This window comes from Melitaea cinxia, chromosome 5 (assembly GCF_905220565.1).
Source record: "Melitaea cinxia chromosome 5, ilMelCinx1.1, whole genome shotgun sequence".
Lineage (NCBI taxonomy): Eukaryota > Metazoa > Arthropoda > Insecta > Lepidoptera > Nymphalidae > Melitaea > Melitaea cinxia.
The window spans coordinates 13,293,925-13,309,959 of record NC_059398.1 but is presented as its reverse complement, the minus strand read 5'-3'; the positions used below and the strand labels follow the sequence as shown (position 1 = coordinate 13,309,959).

At 31.2% G+C, this 16,035-nt stretch overlaps 1 protein-coding gene and 1 long non-coding RNA gene across 2 annotated transcripts in view; one reads left to right on the top strand and one right to left on the bottom strand.

Moving 5' to 3' along the window:
* Positions 1–4,819: 4,819 nt before the first annotated feature.
* LOC123653630 (protein Tob1) overlaps positions 4,820–16,035 on the top strand; it is a 51,115-nt gene continuing 39,899 nt past the window's right edge. Inside the window, exon 1 of the mRNA XM_045589625.1 lies at positions 4,820–5,087. The gene's annotated coding sequence lies outside the window, so the exon portion shown is untranslated. The remainder of the gene's footprint in view (positions 5,088–16,035) is intronic.
* LOC123653631 lies at positions 10,428–11,082 on the bottom strand. The gene is made up of 2 exons (XR_006743133.1): positions 10,673–11,082; positions 10,428–10,540 (listed from the first exon to the last, which is right to left on the bottom strand). It is a non-coding gene; the product is annotated as an uncharacterized LOC123653631 (long non-coding RNA).

Sequence of the window (16,035 nt, the reverse complement as noted above, 5' to 3'; positions counted from 1 at the left end):
AGTTATTCTGTGTTTTTGCCTTTCTTGGCTATAATAAATAATTTAGAAATTAAGAGTCTTATTTTTAACGCTATCACAGTTTTCTTAGGGACTAATATGAATTTAAAACTTTAGTGGAATTTCCATTTATCATCCCTCACTTGAAGGTTTTACTCTGCGGCATTCGCGGTTAGGAAAGTTCATCAACTGACCAACATCGCTAGATTAGTATATTTAAGTTATTTCAACAGTTTCTAAACAATGTCTTACGGTTTGTTACTATGGAGTACCGCTAAATATAGTTAATATATTTGACTTGCAAAAAAGGGCTATTTTCAGCATGATCGTGGAACTCCAAGGTTCCCTTAGGGATCTTTTTCATAAAATATTCTCACTTACAATATTAACATATTTAATTCGTAATAACGTTATGAATATTTGAATTCATATAAACAATAGCTTTACACTAACTATAAAAAATTTAAACATTAAAAGTAGAATTTAATTAATTATTTATTTAGACGATTCAAACACTCTTGAAAATACTTATAAAGCCTATTTTAAGGAGGAGGACATTTTGTTTGTTTTTTTTTTTTTCGTTTTGATAAATCTGAACGATTGATAATATTGAGGATGAATATAATTCGATAGCATGTAAAGATGTCAGCTACTTAACTGTCAAGCTGAATCCTTAAAAGGATCAGTTATTTCAGTTAGTTCAGTCAGTCAGTTCAGCCTATTGCAGTCCACTGCTGGACATAGGCCTCCACAAGTTCGCGCCAAAAATGGCGTGAACTCATGTGTGTTGCCCATAGTCACCACGCTGGGCAGGCGGGTTGGTGACCGAAGGGCTGGGTTTGTAGCACTGACGACGCTGCTGCCAGTCTTCGGCCTATGTATTTCAAAGCTAGCAGTTGGATGGTTGTCCCGCCATCGGTCTGCTTTTTATGTTCGAAGGTGGTAGTGGAACTGTGTTATCCTTTAGTCACCTCTTACGACACCCACGAGAAAAGATAAAAATTTAAATTTATATTAGGACTTAAAAGGATAAAAATCTCCTGTTTTCTCCTTTTGGGAATTGATGTAAAACATTGTGAACGAAAAGTTTGTTTGCTTAAATTTCATATCTTACGTTTTTTTAATTAAATTTAGTATCAAGACAATCAACAGGTAACAGCTGACTGTTATAACTATATATTTTTTGATAAATATACATAGAAATAATACATATATAAATACAAATATTACAGCAGGCGGGAATCGAACCCGCAACCCGCGGTACAGAAAGCAGAGGCCACTACAACTCGCCAACTTCCACTTCCAACCACCACTTCGCCAACGGGCTAGTCAAAATTTATGTAAGGGTGTTTGTCAGTCAATTTAAATAAAATACCAAAACAAAAGAATATATATATATATATATATATTTAAGAATACGTTAATACAAAAAATTACAATGTATGTATTTTTAATAATTATTCTGTACCATAGGTTTTATCTTGTAAATATGTAATTACAGCCTGCTTACACTTAAGTCTCGTCAACTTGTGAATAGAAATCTCGGCATTCAGCTTGTTATAAAGAAAAGGTCCTAGATAGCAACAGAACCTTTTGATGAAAGTATGATTAGATTTTATTACTTTACATATTCTATTTTACACCTGTTTGAAATAGGAATACTAGAAGTCCTTTTACTTATCTCATTCTCTCACCGTTCCTCGTCCGAAAAAACCATTTATTACTTCGAAATAAAAACTAGTATTTTGCTATCCCGAAATACCTGTCTCTAAGCCAAAATTCATCTTAGGTACCGCTCAATTATTCTGGCGTGATTGCCTTTAGGGCTTTTTCGGATTGCGATCCTTGAACCCTCTTGAACTACTTAAATATTCTCTATTTCATTCCTATGCTACGATATTTTATTTTTCTACTTTGAACATCATAGATACACAGTCATCATCACTCGTATGAAATTTGATTCTATTAATTTTTACTTAAAAAAAGACGAATTATTAGAATCTAAGATGTTATAAAAATATATTATAACTTATAAAATTAAAAAGTATTTTAATATTTAGATGAAATGCAAGTATATATTTTATTGTAACGTCAAATACCACACTTATTAGTTTTAGGAATTGCTTAGGCATCAATTTACCATAAATTCAAGTACGCATTTACGTTAAAAGTCGTAGAGTACTTACTTAACAGTAATTTAAGTCAACAGGGCAGAAATTGAAATTTTCCCTCAGGTCATTTGAAATAATCCGAAGAAAAAAAAAACTCTTAATGTGTCCTAATATTTTAAGACTACTTTTGTGAGTTTTTTTATGTATTTTTATTTTAATTATTATAATGCATCCACAGATATTTACATCGTAATTAAAAAGCTCTAGGTGTGTGTGCTTTTATAAAAATATTAATAGAAAAAGTGTTTAAATTATTTAAAAAAATGTTGCGCTTCAGTCTGTAATATCCCAATGCTGGGTATAGGCATAATTCCCCATGAAGGAGAAGATCAGAGTGTAATCCACCACGCTGCTCCACTGCGGGTTGGCGGATATTACCTACTATGAGTAACGATAACAAAAAAAAAGTTACTGGAATTAAAAAGTCAAGATTATTTTACTGAAAAAGCTTCTAAAATTGCATTTTATTAAATAATAGTAACTTTTACTTCATAGATTACTATGTGGCACACTATCTACTCGTATTATTACAATATTGAACTAACAACAATTGTATATAATTGTGTTTGCTCGCAAACGAAAAAAAAACCGACTTCAATTACATCGACAAGTAATACAACTAGGTAGGCGAATAATTGTGTTTGTAGGCAAACGAAGAAAAACCGACTTCAATTATATCGACAAGTAATACAACTTAGGTAGACGAAAAAATAGTCAAGTAAATACGCATTATCAAAGATTACTCCAAAAGTTGTGATCAGATCTCGACGAAATTTAATTGTGACCACATGATAAATATCGGCTTTCGATTAAATTAAAAATTATCGACATTGTTACACCCAGTAATAAGTTATGCGGATTTTCGAGAGTTTTTCTTGATTTCTCTGAGATCCCATCATCAGATCCTTGTTTCCTTATCATGGTACCACACTTAGGATACCTCCTTTCCAACATAAAAATAATTATCAAAATCGGTTCATAAACGACGAAGTTATCCCCGAACATACATAAAAAAATATATATATTTACGGTCGAATTGGGTAACCTCCTCCTTTTTTGAAGTCGGTTAAAAAGCAATTTTGTTTTTATACCAAATAAATGTAACCGTAAAAACAAGGAGCTATCAACTTTGTGTATTTTCAGCTAAAAGTACCGACAGCATGTACTCATCCAAAATAACGAAAAAGCGCATGTAACCCTCTCAGCAATGTACAATGAAAATCAAAACGGTAAAATATGTTGATATTTTATTGAATTTATTAATTTATTTATTTTATTAAATTATAACATTGATATTTTACCATAGCTTGGCACACATTTAATCGCTAATTTTTATTTTTTCATAAGTCAGGTTCCCTTTGAATATCGTGCACCATTAAATACTGGATTGCTCAATTTAAACATTTTTTTTTCAGTTGTGAAACTACAAGCGAAATTTGGACGAAAATTTAATATTGATAAATTGCGTTTGTGGTGTTAGACTACATATTTTAAAATATTATTTCATTTATAACAACTGTAGTGAGTAGACGAATAACCCTTTGCTCCTTTCCACGAAAACATGAGCCGACCACATACTTGACCATTCATGAACACTTAAAATTACGCAAAAAATTCATAACGTACGTGTTGAGAGATGAACGAATTGAGAAAATAACCCTTGCTCTTAGACCCACACGTAGGATCATATCACACGAAGTGGGGTTAGAGCAGGGATAAATGAAGATGGTAAATAATAATTTAACATTTTTTATACTATTAGGTCGGCAAATACGACTCTACTGATAGTAAGCGAATACTGTAGCGTATATGACGCCCGCAATACCAGAACACCCGTTGCCGACACAGGACCACAGGAACACAACACTGCTTGAAAGCAATATTATCAATTTATCTGTGATCTTCTGTAAGGTCAAGGTACTTCCCCAGTCGGACTGCTCCAGATTTTGAATAAGATTTTGAGCAAGTGCCCTACAACACAACAGAAATAGTTCAATTAACTGTTAAACCTCAGTTAACATACGAATTTTATCAAAAATTGTCTTTGTAATTAGGGGTTCGGGATACGGTACTCAACTATATAAAATACTCATATTTAATCTAAATATACGATTCGCCTAGAGACATGAAAGCCTTTTCAACCGTATATTACTCTATTGTAATACACTGTGCTATAATTTATTTTCAAAGAATAAATTGAAGGCCTCCGGCGAAATATATTTTATTTGGTTAAAGGGGAAAATTTTTAATATTTTTATAATTTATAAACAGTCAACTTACTAAAAACTAAACCATAGAGACGATATAAGATATTTATTAGATTTTTAGAGGGTAAATATGGAAGTATGGAAAGCGAATATGTCCCGGTTCTAAAAGGAGTTTCATAGTAGAAGTAATAATCACCTACGTTGCACTCATAACGCTACGAAAGCGTAGCATACACCTACAATTGTATGCGCCCAATCTTACAGTAACGTCCTTAAACTTGTCGAGTGTATCAGCACGGTAGAGTGGGCAAGTGCAGCCCAGTCCCCGTGACCTACATCTGACGACCCTCGCTCGGGAAGCTGCTAATTTCCACCATCGTCGAGCGACGTCACGGCGGGGGCCGGGGGTTTCGTCGGCTCGCTGGCTGTGCTCGCTCCGACCAGTCCGCCGCCTCACTCGGAACTGCAAGCACGTCGGTCGCGACCTAGCGCGTAGCCGCGAACAATAAGACCTCACACTCGCCTGATCGCAAAAACACTCAGTGTCCATCAATTATTTTTTTAAAGTGTAGTGAAAAATATTTTTTTAATTGTGACAAGTCAGGCGGGCGGAGGCTCGGGTGGGGCGCGTTCCGCTGACACAGTGGCTCAGTCAGCCGTCGGTCGCCGAGTGGCAAGCACCATCGATTTTCTCCAAACGGCTTTACGCGAGGTACGTAACATCACGTGCTCGTATTTTCATCGTGGCTATTTCCACACGCCGAGTATTTTCGAACGATCTGCTTAGCGTTCAAGGCCGCGTCTGTTTGTACTGAAGTTTACGTTAATAACGTTTACGCTATAATCCCTAGTGTAAATGTTGGACAATACGTTATCTATTATCTCGACGGTCGTCAAGAAGGAAAACGAATCGCTTTCATGGTTTCACGATCTTTGAAACGCGCTTAGAATAAGTAATGCGATAACGCGATATTACCAAGGTTGCAATTTACTCGTCCATAGCGTGTCATATTATTCTTTCACTTCTACATGAATATATTCAATAACAACTACCGTATGATATACCATTATACCAATAATTTGTTTGCACATAAATGTAATTTGTTTAATGCGTGTTCGATGCAGATACATATGTAAGTATGATCATGACCTACAGACAGCACCGATCTAATATTACTATAGCGATAGGCATCTGGCATCTGTTCAGATTATATTCATTCAGAAACTCATATAAATTATTGCATATTTGAACCCTTTTGTAGAAAGTTATATTTCATCATTACTTTGTACGTATGAATACTCTTATCGTCTATGCAATATCTCGTAAAGCCTTAAAAAATGAGTCACCTACATACAAGTTTGTGCTCTATATTTCGTAAAATCATCTCTCTCCTATAATTTTAAATATTTTACATAAGCCACACGAATGTTTCAATTACATAGCATATGCTTATTTAATTATTTACTTGATTTAATTCTATAAAAAGGTTTTTTGATATCCTGTAAAAATAAAATATTGTTTGTAATCTAAAAGTTTAGTAAAATGTTTATAGACGTGTATTTTTTTTTATTCAATTTACATTTAAATATAAATGTACAATTCTCTTGGCTGTAACATCGATTTCCAACCTTACCTATTAACCTTTTACGTTGTTATTTAGATTTGCAAAAGAAAGCTATATGTTAAGTTTAGCTTTAAGGATGCTACGAACTCTTATCATTATCGCTACTCATTTAATATAATACATAAGTAACCAATAGTTTAAAAATACTAAACAAATATTTGTCATATTCTACAAAAACGATTTTAAGGAGTAAAAAATGTGGCTTGAACGGTTATATCATCTGCATTAACATAATATATCAGCGCTTGATGTCCTCTGCAGTTACAACCATATTGTTTGTTGATATTTATAATAGAGTCTGTTCTTTGAATGATGATAATGTTAACATAACGTTTCATATTTTTTCTTACTAACTAGATATTTTTGCATATTTTTTTTTTTCCTTTTGACACGCCAGATAGCTTCTTAAAAGAAGTTTAATTAATCTTTCATTTAATTGTATATTAATATAAGTACATAAATACTCATATTACATCTAACGAGATATATACCAAATTTATACTAATATCATAAAGAGGCAATGTGTTTTTTTTTTGTAACAATAACCAACCTGGAACAATTAAAAAAACGAGTGTTTTTTAGACCACATGACTGAAGTAAAACTTCTTATATTTAACTTATGTCTCCCTCTCAACTTCCGTTCGCCTCACCCGATCTCACATTTCGTAACGTTCTCGTCACGCATTCACTAGCTTACACCCCAAGTCAAGCGTGCGTAAAGTAGAAATATGCCAAAGTAGAAATATACGTTATCACTGAGTGACATTGGCTTTATTTTAACAGGAAGAAACCGAACAGCCAAAATCGTATAACCTACGCGGGCGAAGTCACGAGCGTAAAGCTAGTTTTATAATTTTCCTTGAGATAAATTACTTATGCATCACATTTTTTTAGACAGCCCTGATGGGTTTTAAACTTCTTCTGTTCTTAACGTTTCATTGTATAAATATAAATACATATTATATTATGTATAACAAGCTATATCATAACTATATATTAATAATTTCAAGCCAGATTTTAACAAGTAAACAGCAGAGCTATTAATCAGTGTATCAACGTACGTAGCTTAACGGTCATGGCCCGCGTCCAACTTAGTATCCAGGTCAATAGGTTTAGTTTATTTTTCAGTATATCGCTGAAATTCAGTATCTGAATATCATATTTAAAGGTCGGAATTATATCATAATTTTTCAGATTGCTTAATACGTAAATGTGAATGGATAAGGCTTTTATTCTATTACAGATCATTTTTTTTAATTTTTTTTAATGTGAACATATTTTTGTTGTCGATACGACCACATTGTTGTTCCGCTAAATGTATAATTATATTTGTATATTTAGTGATTATTTTACATTTCCTATACTACACTCCATACTGGTAATTTTGTAACTTACATTTCACAACAAAAGCTCTGAAACAAATACGTGCATTAAGATACTGTAGAGTATTTTAAATGTATGCGAATTGTATGTTGTAACATATTACGAAACATAATTTATAGCTTAATATTTCTCTTTTTCTTTAGAAGATGTTATATGTGATATATATATATATATATATATATATATATGTTTAGCTGATGTCTTACAAATAAGTTAAAAGCGTATTGTGTGTCATATAAATTTTAACTTGCTAATAAATATACCCTATATTTCTAATGTTAATCTTTAAACTTTCTGTATATTATTTGTCAGTTAAGCATCCATTTTTAATTTATACTAATTTAATAAAGCTAATGAGTTTGCTTGTAAGAACGCTAATCTTAAAACCTAGCCTGTCGTTTAAAAACACATATATATATATATATTTTTTTTTTTAATAATTACATGTTGATTGTGAAAGGTAACAAACAATATAATTATGTCATTGAACGCAGTACAATCGCGGTAAAAATTGAATGAACATAGGTTATTAGATGATTAGACCACGTAACCATGTCAAGGTATTGTCACGGTTGCGGCCCATCGCCCAATGTACGCCGTGACCCCGAATTCACTTAATAAAAATGACGGTGATTATTTAGAATCGGAAGGAAATGGTTGTATTGGTTAAGCAATCCGTCATACATAGATATATATCATTGCTAATCTTTTTTTTTTTGACCTGTGATTAGTTTAAAATTTTCATCAAAATTTTAAATGGTAAAAAATTATTTAATAACGTAATGCTTGATTGACTGATTAAACAGTTTGATGCCATATAAAAAAGCAAAGTACCCGCAAAAGAAAAAATAATTTACACTAATAATTATGTATGAAATTTATTATAAAAAACTAACATAGCTTTTAAGGATCTTACTTTATATACGTGTATAAATATTATTGTAGTAAAAGGACTCCCAAAACTTCTTATGTATAAAGTCGAGTACGATTAATCAATGCCTAGCCTTTTCAACCAGTCTGGCCTAAATTCAACTCCCTTACTTCACGAAGATGGTTAAGTTTCCAAGCTTTTTTATGAGAGAAAAGCAACTTTCCCTTCTTGAGAGTTAATTTTAATTCGGAAATAATTATCGCAACGTCATTAATTAAATTTTTAATTTTTTTTTTAGAGTGAAGCAGGTCTCCTTTAATAAACTTTTTTTTTGTTATTTTTTGCTTCCGAGGTAGGAACTCTTGTTTCGATTTTAATTAATATAATCTGTATTTATAATTAAAATGTGGATTTCATAGAAACCTAATTAAAACTTATTTTCGTAATTTTTAAAAGCTTATTATAAAATGTGAGTGATTATAACAATTTCCTTAATTATAGTAACGACACAACAACATAAATACGTAAATATATTAATGATCGAAATACGTTAGAATATACATAAGCATTTTCTTAAGTTATAATTATATTATTTATTATATTATTACAATCACAAATTATTTAGTGTTTATCGTGTGTGTATCATCTTATGTTTAAGTGTCGCTTATTTTTTTAAACCTTGATAATATAATTTAAATAATTATACTTTGTAATATGTCGCTATTCTATTTACGTATTAAATACAACACGTACACAAAATACAATTCCAATTGAGATTCTTATTCACTCTCAATTAAAATATATTCTTAAAAAAATATTTCAGTAACAATAAAATAGCGATCGACAATATCAAAATTACATACGTATTCCGAGATCGTTCGATAAGCACGCAATAAAACTATTTGCTCAATGAAAAAACAGAACTACTTGTACATATTGTTCACTGTAATATAATAGACATGTTATTGATCGGTCATCTAAAAAGTATTAAAATTTTGAATGAATATCGATGACTCGATAAATAGAGAACCTACATAAGGTATAAAAAATTAAGTTAAAGTTACGTTTATTGATAAATCATTTATGTATTACATCTCTACAATCGTAAGAATTTTATAGGCTGTGTAATATCATCTAATTTGTGTAAATGAATGTAATAGAAAACGCAATTATACTTCGTTGAAGTAAATAAAGGCTGCCATCATGGGAGATGTATTTTTTTAGTACAACAATATTTAAATACTGTGACTTTATATTAAGTGTTCCTTATATACATTTTCAAATGCTTATTACAATATGAAAAGGTAGAAACAGTTCACGGTACATAAAAATGTACCATGATGTATTAAGTAAAGATCTAATTAAAAAGTTGAGAATATTTTTTAACAAAGGAATAACTTTTTTAAGTAAATAAATGTAAAAATATACTTAAATTAACTCAAAGAGTAGTTTAGTTAATTGATACATCAAGAGAAAACGAGCCAACTCGTGCTATAATGCGAATTAAAGTGGTTTCAAAGTCAATGCCAAGATAAACTTAGTACTTCTAAATGCATTAGTACAAATACGAAATTATTTTAGTAAATGAAACATAAATATTTAATTAATTATTTCATTTCAAACGAGTCATTTCGTAATTATAGTTTTTTATCCTAATAATTATGTGTAAATGATAAAAAAAATTAAGATACGACTAATTACTGAAGATAAACCATTGATGTCACAGAGAGTAAATCTTCGGGGGTCGTCTAGTTAAGAGTTTAGACATCTTTATTATATATATATATATGCTAATAAATAGCTTAATATGTAAATATAATTAGCATACATTATAGTATTATGATATACTACTATTATACTTAAATAGCGCAGTAGCGCAGACAATAATAACTTGAAGGTCATTACATAGAAAGCAAACTATTTCAATGTTATGTTATCGGTAAAAGAAGACTAGAAAAAGTATTTTCAACGTAATTATTTACTTGCGTATAAGGAAAAAAACATCGATCTTTTTCTTTCATATTGAGCTAAAAAAGTAATACAAAATATTGATATTTCCAACTTTTTAGCTTTTATGAATGATACCTAACTAAATTGATTGACTTTTTTATTGTATGCAAATTTCTGAACACATAGAAACAAAGAAAAATATCCTAAATAAATAACGAAATAATCTTGTAATCACAACCCATATTTATTTAACTCTTCTGATTAAACACTAACATAAAATTATTTGAAACGATAAGTGTAGTTATCACCAATAAACATATAACACTAACGAAACATCTGAAACAATAACACAACACAATTATGATTCATTACAACACAAACTAATATATCGAAGCAAGCATTCGTGTAAAACGTTTTAATAACTCGACATCAAACGAAAATAATTACATACGAAAACGCCCACATTACCTGCACGAATGCGTCATGTGGATATTAATTTATTCCTTTATCTTCATCAAAAAGCGAGATAACCGATCATTTGTGCGATACTCGAATGCCAAAACGTGAATGTTATTCCACCGTTTCATCTGGCATTTATTCAAAACTGCCAACGAATTTCTGCTGCCTTGTTTCCAACTTAAACATCAATGGATGCGCTTTTAATACCCTTGAAAGTTTTTCTTTTTTACGACCTAAAATATAACAAAAAAAAAACATTAAAATCGTTATTATGAACATATACTTATAGTCTAACTAGGTCTATAGATTTGAGTTTCAACACTAATTTTAATGACCCTATGAATTGACGTCATCCATTGTATTCATTATTGCCTAACTAGAGAGGTAAACAAAAACATCAAGATACTGGAAATGCAATAAACCAAATTAATTGTTTAATGAAGTTATACTTATTTTGGCGCGTGAGGGAAAAATGATGAGAGTAAATTTTTACGATGCGCGCGCATACCGTCACAAAAAACCGACACTCTGTAGTTAGGTAGTCAAGGAAGAAATTAGCAACGTGAATTAGCTAGCCAATGAAGGATAACTTATTACGTGCGTACATAAGTACATACACTTTTTTTATTTAATGTTAAAATTACGAGCAAAATTTTACATCACAATAACAAATAAAACGACATATCATTGTTACATTAACATTACGAACAGACTGTTTAAAGTTTAAGTCACGTTTCGTCTAAAATGTAATAAGTCGGCACGTGATGAAGTGTTTGCCAAATTAATAATAAACGTTGTAGACGTTCCAAGAGCTAATTTAATGTGTTAAGAGATTTAAGATCACAAAAAAATCAACTTAAAAAAAGTGGAAGATAAAACAGATAACTAAGACGCACTGACAGGTTATTAAGATGATGTATAGAAATTTTTATAATTAATCTTAAATTAAATATCGATCGTAATTTAGGATCATACAAGTGTGTTTCGTAATTTAGTTTAAATATAAAACAAGCAAATATAATTAATTATAAATGAAACCTTCACAAAAAACGCTGTAAATTTAATAAGTAACCTATAGAGAATTAACGTTTATCCTGCTATTATATTCCACGTTGACGCAACGGTCCACAGCACTAGTTTGTGGCTGTTGCGCTGGTGGTTTCGGGTTCGATCCCCGCACATGACAAACATTTTTATTGGCCATAAAGATGTTTGCCGTGGTCTGGATGTTTGTGCAGTTTTTGTGGGTCTCTTCACCGTGCCTCGGAGAGCACGTTAAGCCATCGGTCCCGGTTGTTATCATGTACACCTGATAACGATCGTTACTCATAATAGGGAATAAATCCGCCAACCCACATTGGAGCAGCGTTGTGGATTAAGCTCTGGTCCTTCTCCTGGCGAAAGAGGCCTATGCCAGCAGTGGGATATTACTGACTGGCTCTTATATTCCGTGGTAAATAGAAAAATTAAATAAAGCGTTCTAAACAAAGTCCGTCTCATCACTTCGGATTGCTTTATAAAAAGATTAGGTGTATTCAATATCTATATAACATTATTTGGCGTATCGAAATCTCGATTGGTAGAAATTTACAATGGTTTTTAAATTTCAAATGTATATAACGTATTCTCTTCAAGTTTTCTCGTATGATCTTATAATTTTGAATTATGTAATACATGTCAGATATTTCTATTAATATCGTTAGTTGTGGTAAAGAAGTGAAGAAGGTCTACAGTTTTTTCGTTCATTAACAATACATAATCAATCTACTTATATGCTGCTAAGGTGTGATAAGTATTTATAGACAACGATGGTAGTTTAACATGAGGTAAATTAGCTTGTGCTGGAAATTTCCATAAAAATATGAACTTTCATTGCATTATATTCGTTTAGACTACGATTTTAAAGTAGCTTGCGAGAAATTGTCTTAACATCGACAGTCGCGGCTTTGATTCTTTGAACACATATTTCTATTCATACTAATCTGGGTGTATTTACTTGTGGTTACCCATTGTATCCGGACAGCAAATAAACCTTCGTTCCTGGTCGTTATCATGGACATCTGATAGCGATCATTTGTCGTTCTTTTCAAATTTTTCCCCGATCCAAACTAGAGTAGCGTTTGCCCATTAGTGGTACGTTTATGAGCTATTTCAGTTAGTTTTATTTTAGTATTCGTTAATCAGACCTAACGCGCGAATATCGGTTCTGAAGCCAATCTTGTTAACTCAAATAGGATTACTACGCTTATTCATCACACTAAGCCATTTCTCCCTACTTAAGCCCCGTTTATTGTGTCTTATCAAATGAGAACATAATATAGCTGAATGGAATATATTTTTGTGTATTGTCTTATATTTTTTTTTAATATCTTGAAAATAGCTACACAAAAATAATCTAATATAAAAATCTCGTGTCACGTAGTAGTGGTGGTTGTCACGCACTTTTCCGAAATGGCTTGACCGATGTTTATGAAGTAGTTTGTGTAAATTTGGTAGGTAGGTTATAGGTAGGTAGGTTGTGGTAATTTGGTAAATAGGTCGTAAAGTATATTTCATACCACAATTTTTTAATTTTAGTAATTTACTAGCGACCCGCCCCGGCTTTGCACGGGTGCAATGCTGATACTAAATTTACTACAGAATGTCTTTATTTACAGTGTGAAGCTAGCTATTAACATAATAACAACAACATTCAAATATGCGTCGTTAGATTACACTTTGTTACAGAATGTGTTGAAGAAATAACGGTTCACTGCTTGTTCCCCGTAGGTGATAATATGTAGCCTATAGGTTGACCCGTCTTCTTAATAATATTCGTGCAAAATTTGAAGTAAATCCATGCAGTACTTTTTGAGTTTATGCCGGACATACAGACAAACCGACAAAAATTCTAAAAACTATATTTTTGGCATCGGCATCGATTGTAGATCACACCCCAAGTATTCTTTTAAAAAATATTCAACGTACAGTTTTGACTTTCTTACCATTTTATTATATGTATAGATATGACAGAACAACGTATGGGTCAGCTATTTTATGTAGTGGTTATATCCTCTTTGTATTTTGTCTTTTTTTAATTTTGATTGATTAAAACAAAAGTCAATTTTTTTTCTACGAAGTTAAATTAGTATTTGCAACCAACAGTTTAATTCAAACATGAAGAAGGTTCTACATAATTGTATAACGTATGTTACCTATATTATATAGCGTAAAAAGATCTTGTTACTGCATTACGGTGATTTTGTATTCGTCACAAACAACAATATTTTATTTTTTTTGTTTTTATTTTGGTACTTTTGATACATGTGTACATGACAGTTTTATACTAAACTTATCTATATAAAATTATCAACTTAGCAACATTTTTAAATAAACTAAAAAAGAATATTAAATGCTTACTAGATCTTAACATAATATTACTGAATACAAACTCTAGAAAGCTTTTGCACAGTAACCAACAAATGATGTGATTACTAGTTCACAGCTAGCGGGTGTTAAATATAGGCAGTTGTTACCAGTTAGCTGGTTACAACAAGGATATTGGATGATGAGGAGCGTGTGGCCTCAAATTGCATCCGTCACACGTCTCTATGAATGTGTATGGTAAAGACAATCTCATAACCGTAAATCAACAGTATTAAAACAAATATAAGAATCAATTTGTTGTTCGTGTTTTTGTAAGACAAATTTCAACATTATTTTCAAATTTTAATGTTACTATTGATCATGAGATTTTTTGCAGCATAGAAGAATAAGAAGCTACCGTGCTAATGTTCTAATAATAACAACAAATTGTTTGTCTTTAAGCAGTTCAAGCATTGTTTTCAAGCAGTATTGTGTTCCTGTTGGTGAGTAAGGTGACCAGAGCTCCTGGGGGGATTAGGAATTGGGTCGGCAACGCGCTTGCGATGCTTCTGGTGTTGCAGGTGTCTATAAGCTACGGTAATCGCTTACCATCAGGTGAGCCGTACGCTTGTTTGCCGACCTAGTGACATAAAAAAAAATAATAATTATTATATGAACTAAAAAGCTATATTTCTAAATTAAAAATTTTGTGTTAACAAACCTAAACTAAGCCCTTTATCATAAAGGTTTGTATAACACAGAAAGGTACGGATTGCGGATAATGCAAATTTGCAAAAATCGTTTACCAATCTGATGATTATCAAAATATACACTATCTGAAACTGAAATAGTTATATATTATTATAATATATACAATTGACGAGAAATATACCATCTATTGTATTTAAAGAGCGTGACGTTAAAGGAACTAAATACTAACTGTTGGTAAGTGTCAATTGCCAATAGATATTGGCATTCCTTATAACGCCCATCCTCTGCCAAGTATGGAGTTTACTTTGATTCACATTGAAGAAATAAAAAAAAAATTACATCACATATTTAAAGTTTTTGAAAGCAATAGTTTTGTATCATGCACTATCTGACCCGGCGAAATTCGTATAAATATATTTTTATGTTTTATGCAAAACTCAAAAAAAAAACATAAATAAAGAATGACCCAATTTGTTGCAGTTGTCCGGAAGTTGTGCGCACATATATCTCGGCAATTCATTTTGATTTATTTTAAGGTTATTACTGATATTTATTAAACTCAAAATAAAACGAATATGTATCTTGTTCACGTAAAATTGATTGAACCAAATTTATATCATTCATTGGGATTATTATAAATGACTTAGAATAGGGGTTTGATTCAAAATGATGTTGAAAACGTTTTCATGAACGAAAATGTTTAGACGATAATTCTGACTAATGATTTTAACCTTCGCTTCGTCGCTAGAGCTGTTTAACATAAGCTTAGATACTTATGTAATTCGAGTTATACCATATGCTTGTTTTGATGTAAGATAATATAATATATAAATTTTCTGATATCTTTGTATACAAATGCTTTTTAAAATGATCAAAGCTATTTTGTAAAGAATACTGTCGAATAATAAAGCGTCCGTCAAGGGTGTTGCGCATTCCTTGATAAGAATATTCGTTAAGATACCAATGAATGTACGTAAAACTTACACATTCTTATTAAAGTCATTATTGCACTATTATTAATAAAATAAAATGTTCAATAACGTATAAATAAAAGAACTTTCTAAAAAATTCTACATAAAGACGACTTGCATGTTAATATATAAAGTAAATATTAAGAGTTATTTCTGTCATATACAGACAAATATAAAGTATACAAGATCTTAACATTTATTGTAAAATACTATTTCACAAAACGTAAATACAATTTTATTACGGTTTCTAGTAGGTATTACAAGATTAAGAGTAATAATCCATTGCGTCATAAAATATTCAGCTTTACGTACTCAGCGAAGAGAGTCACTAATGTAAATTAACCA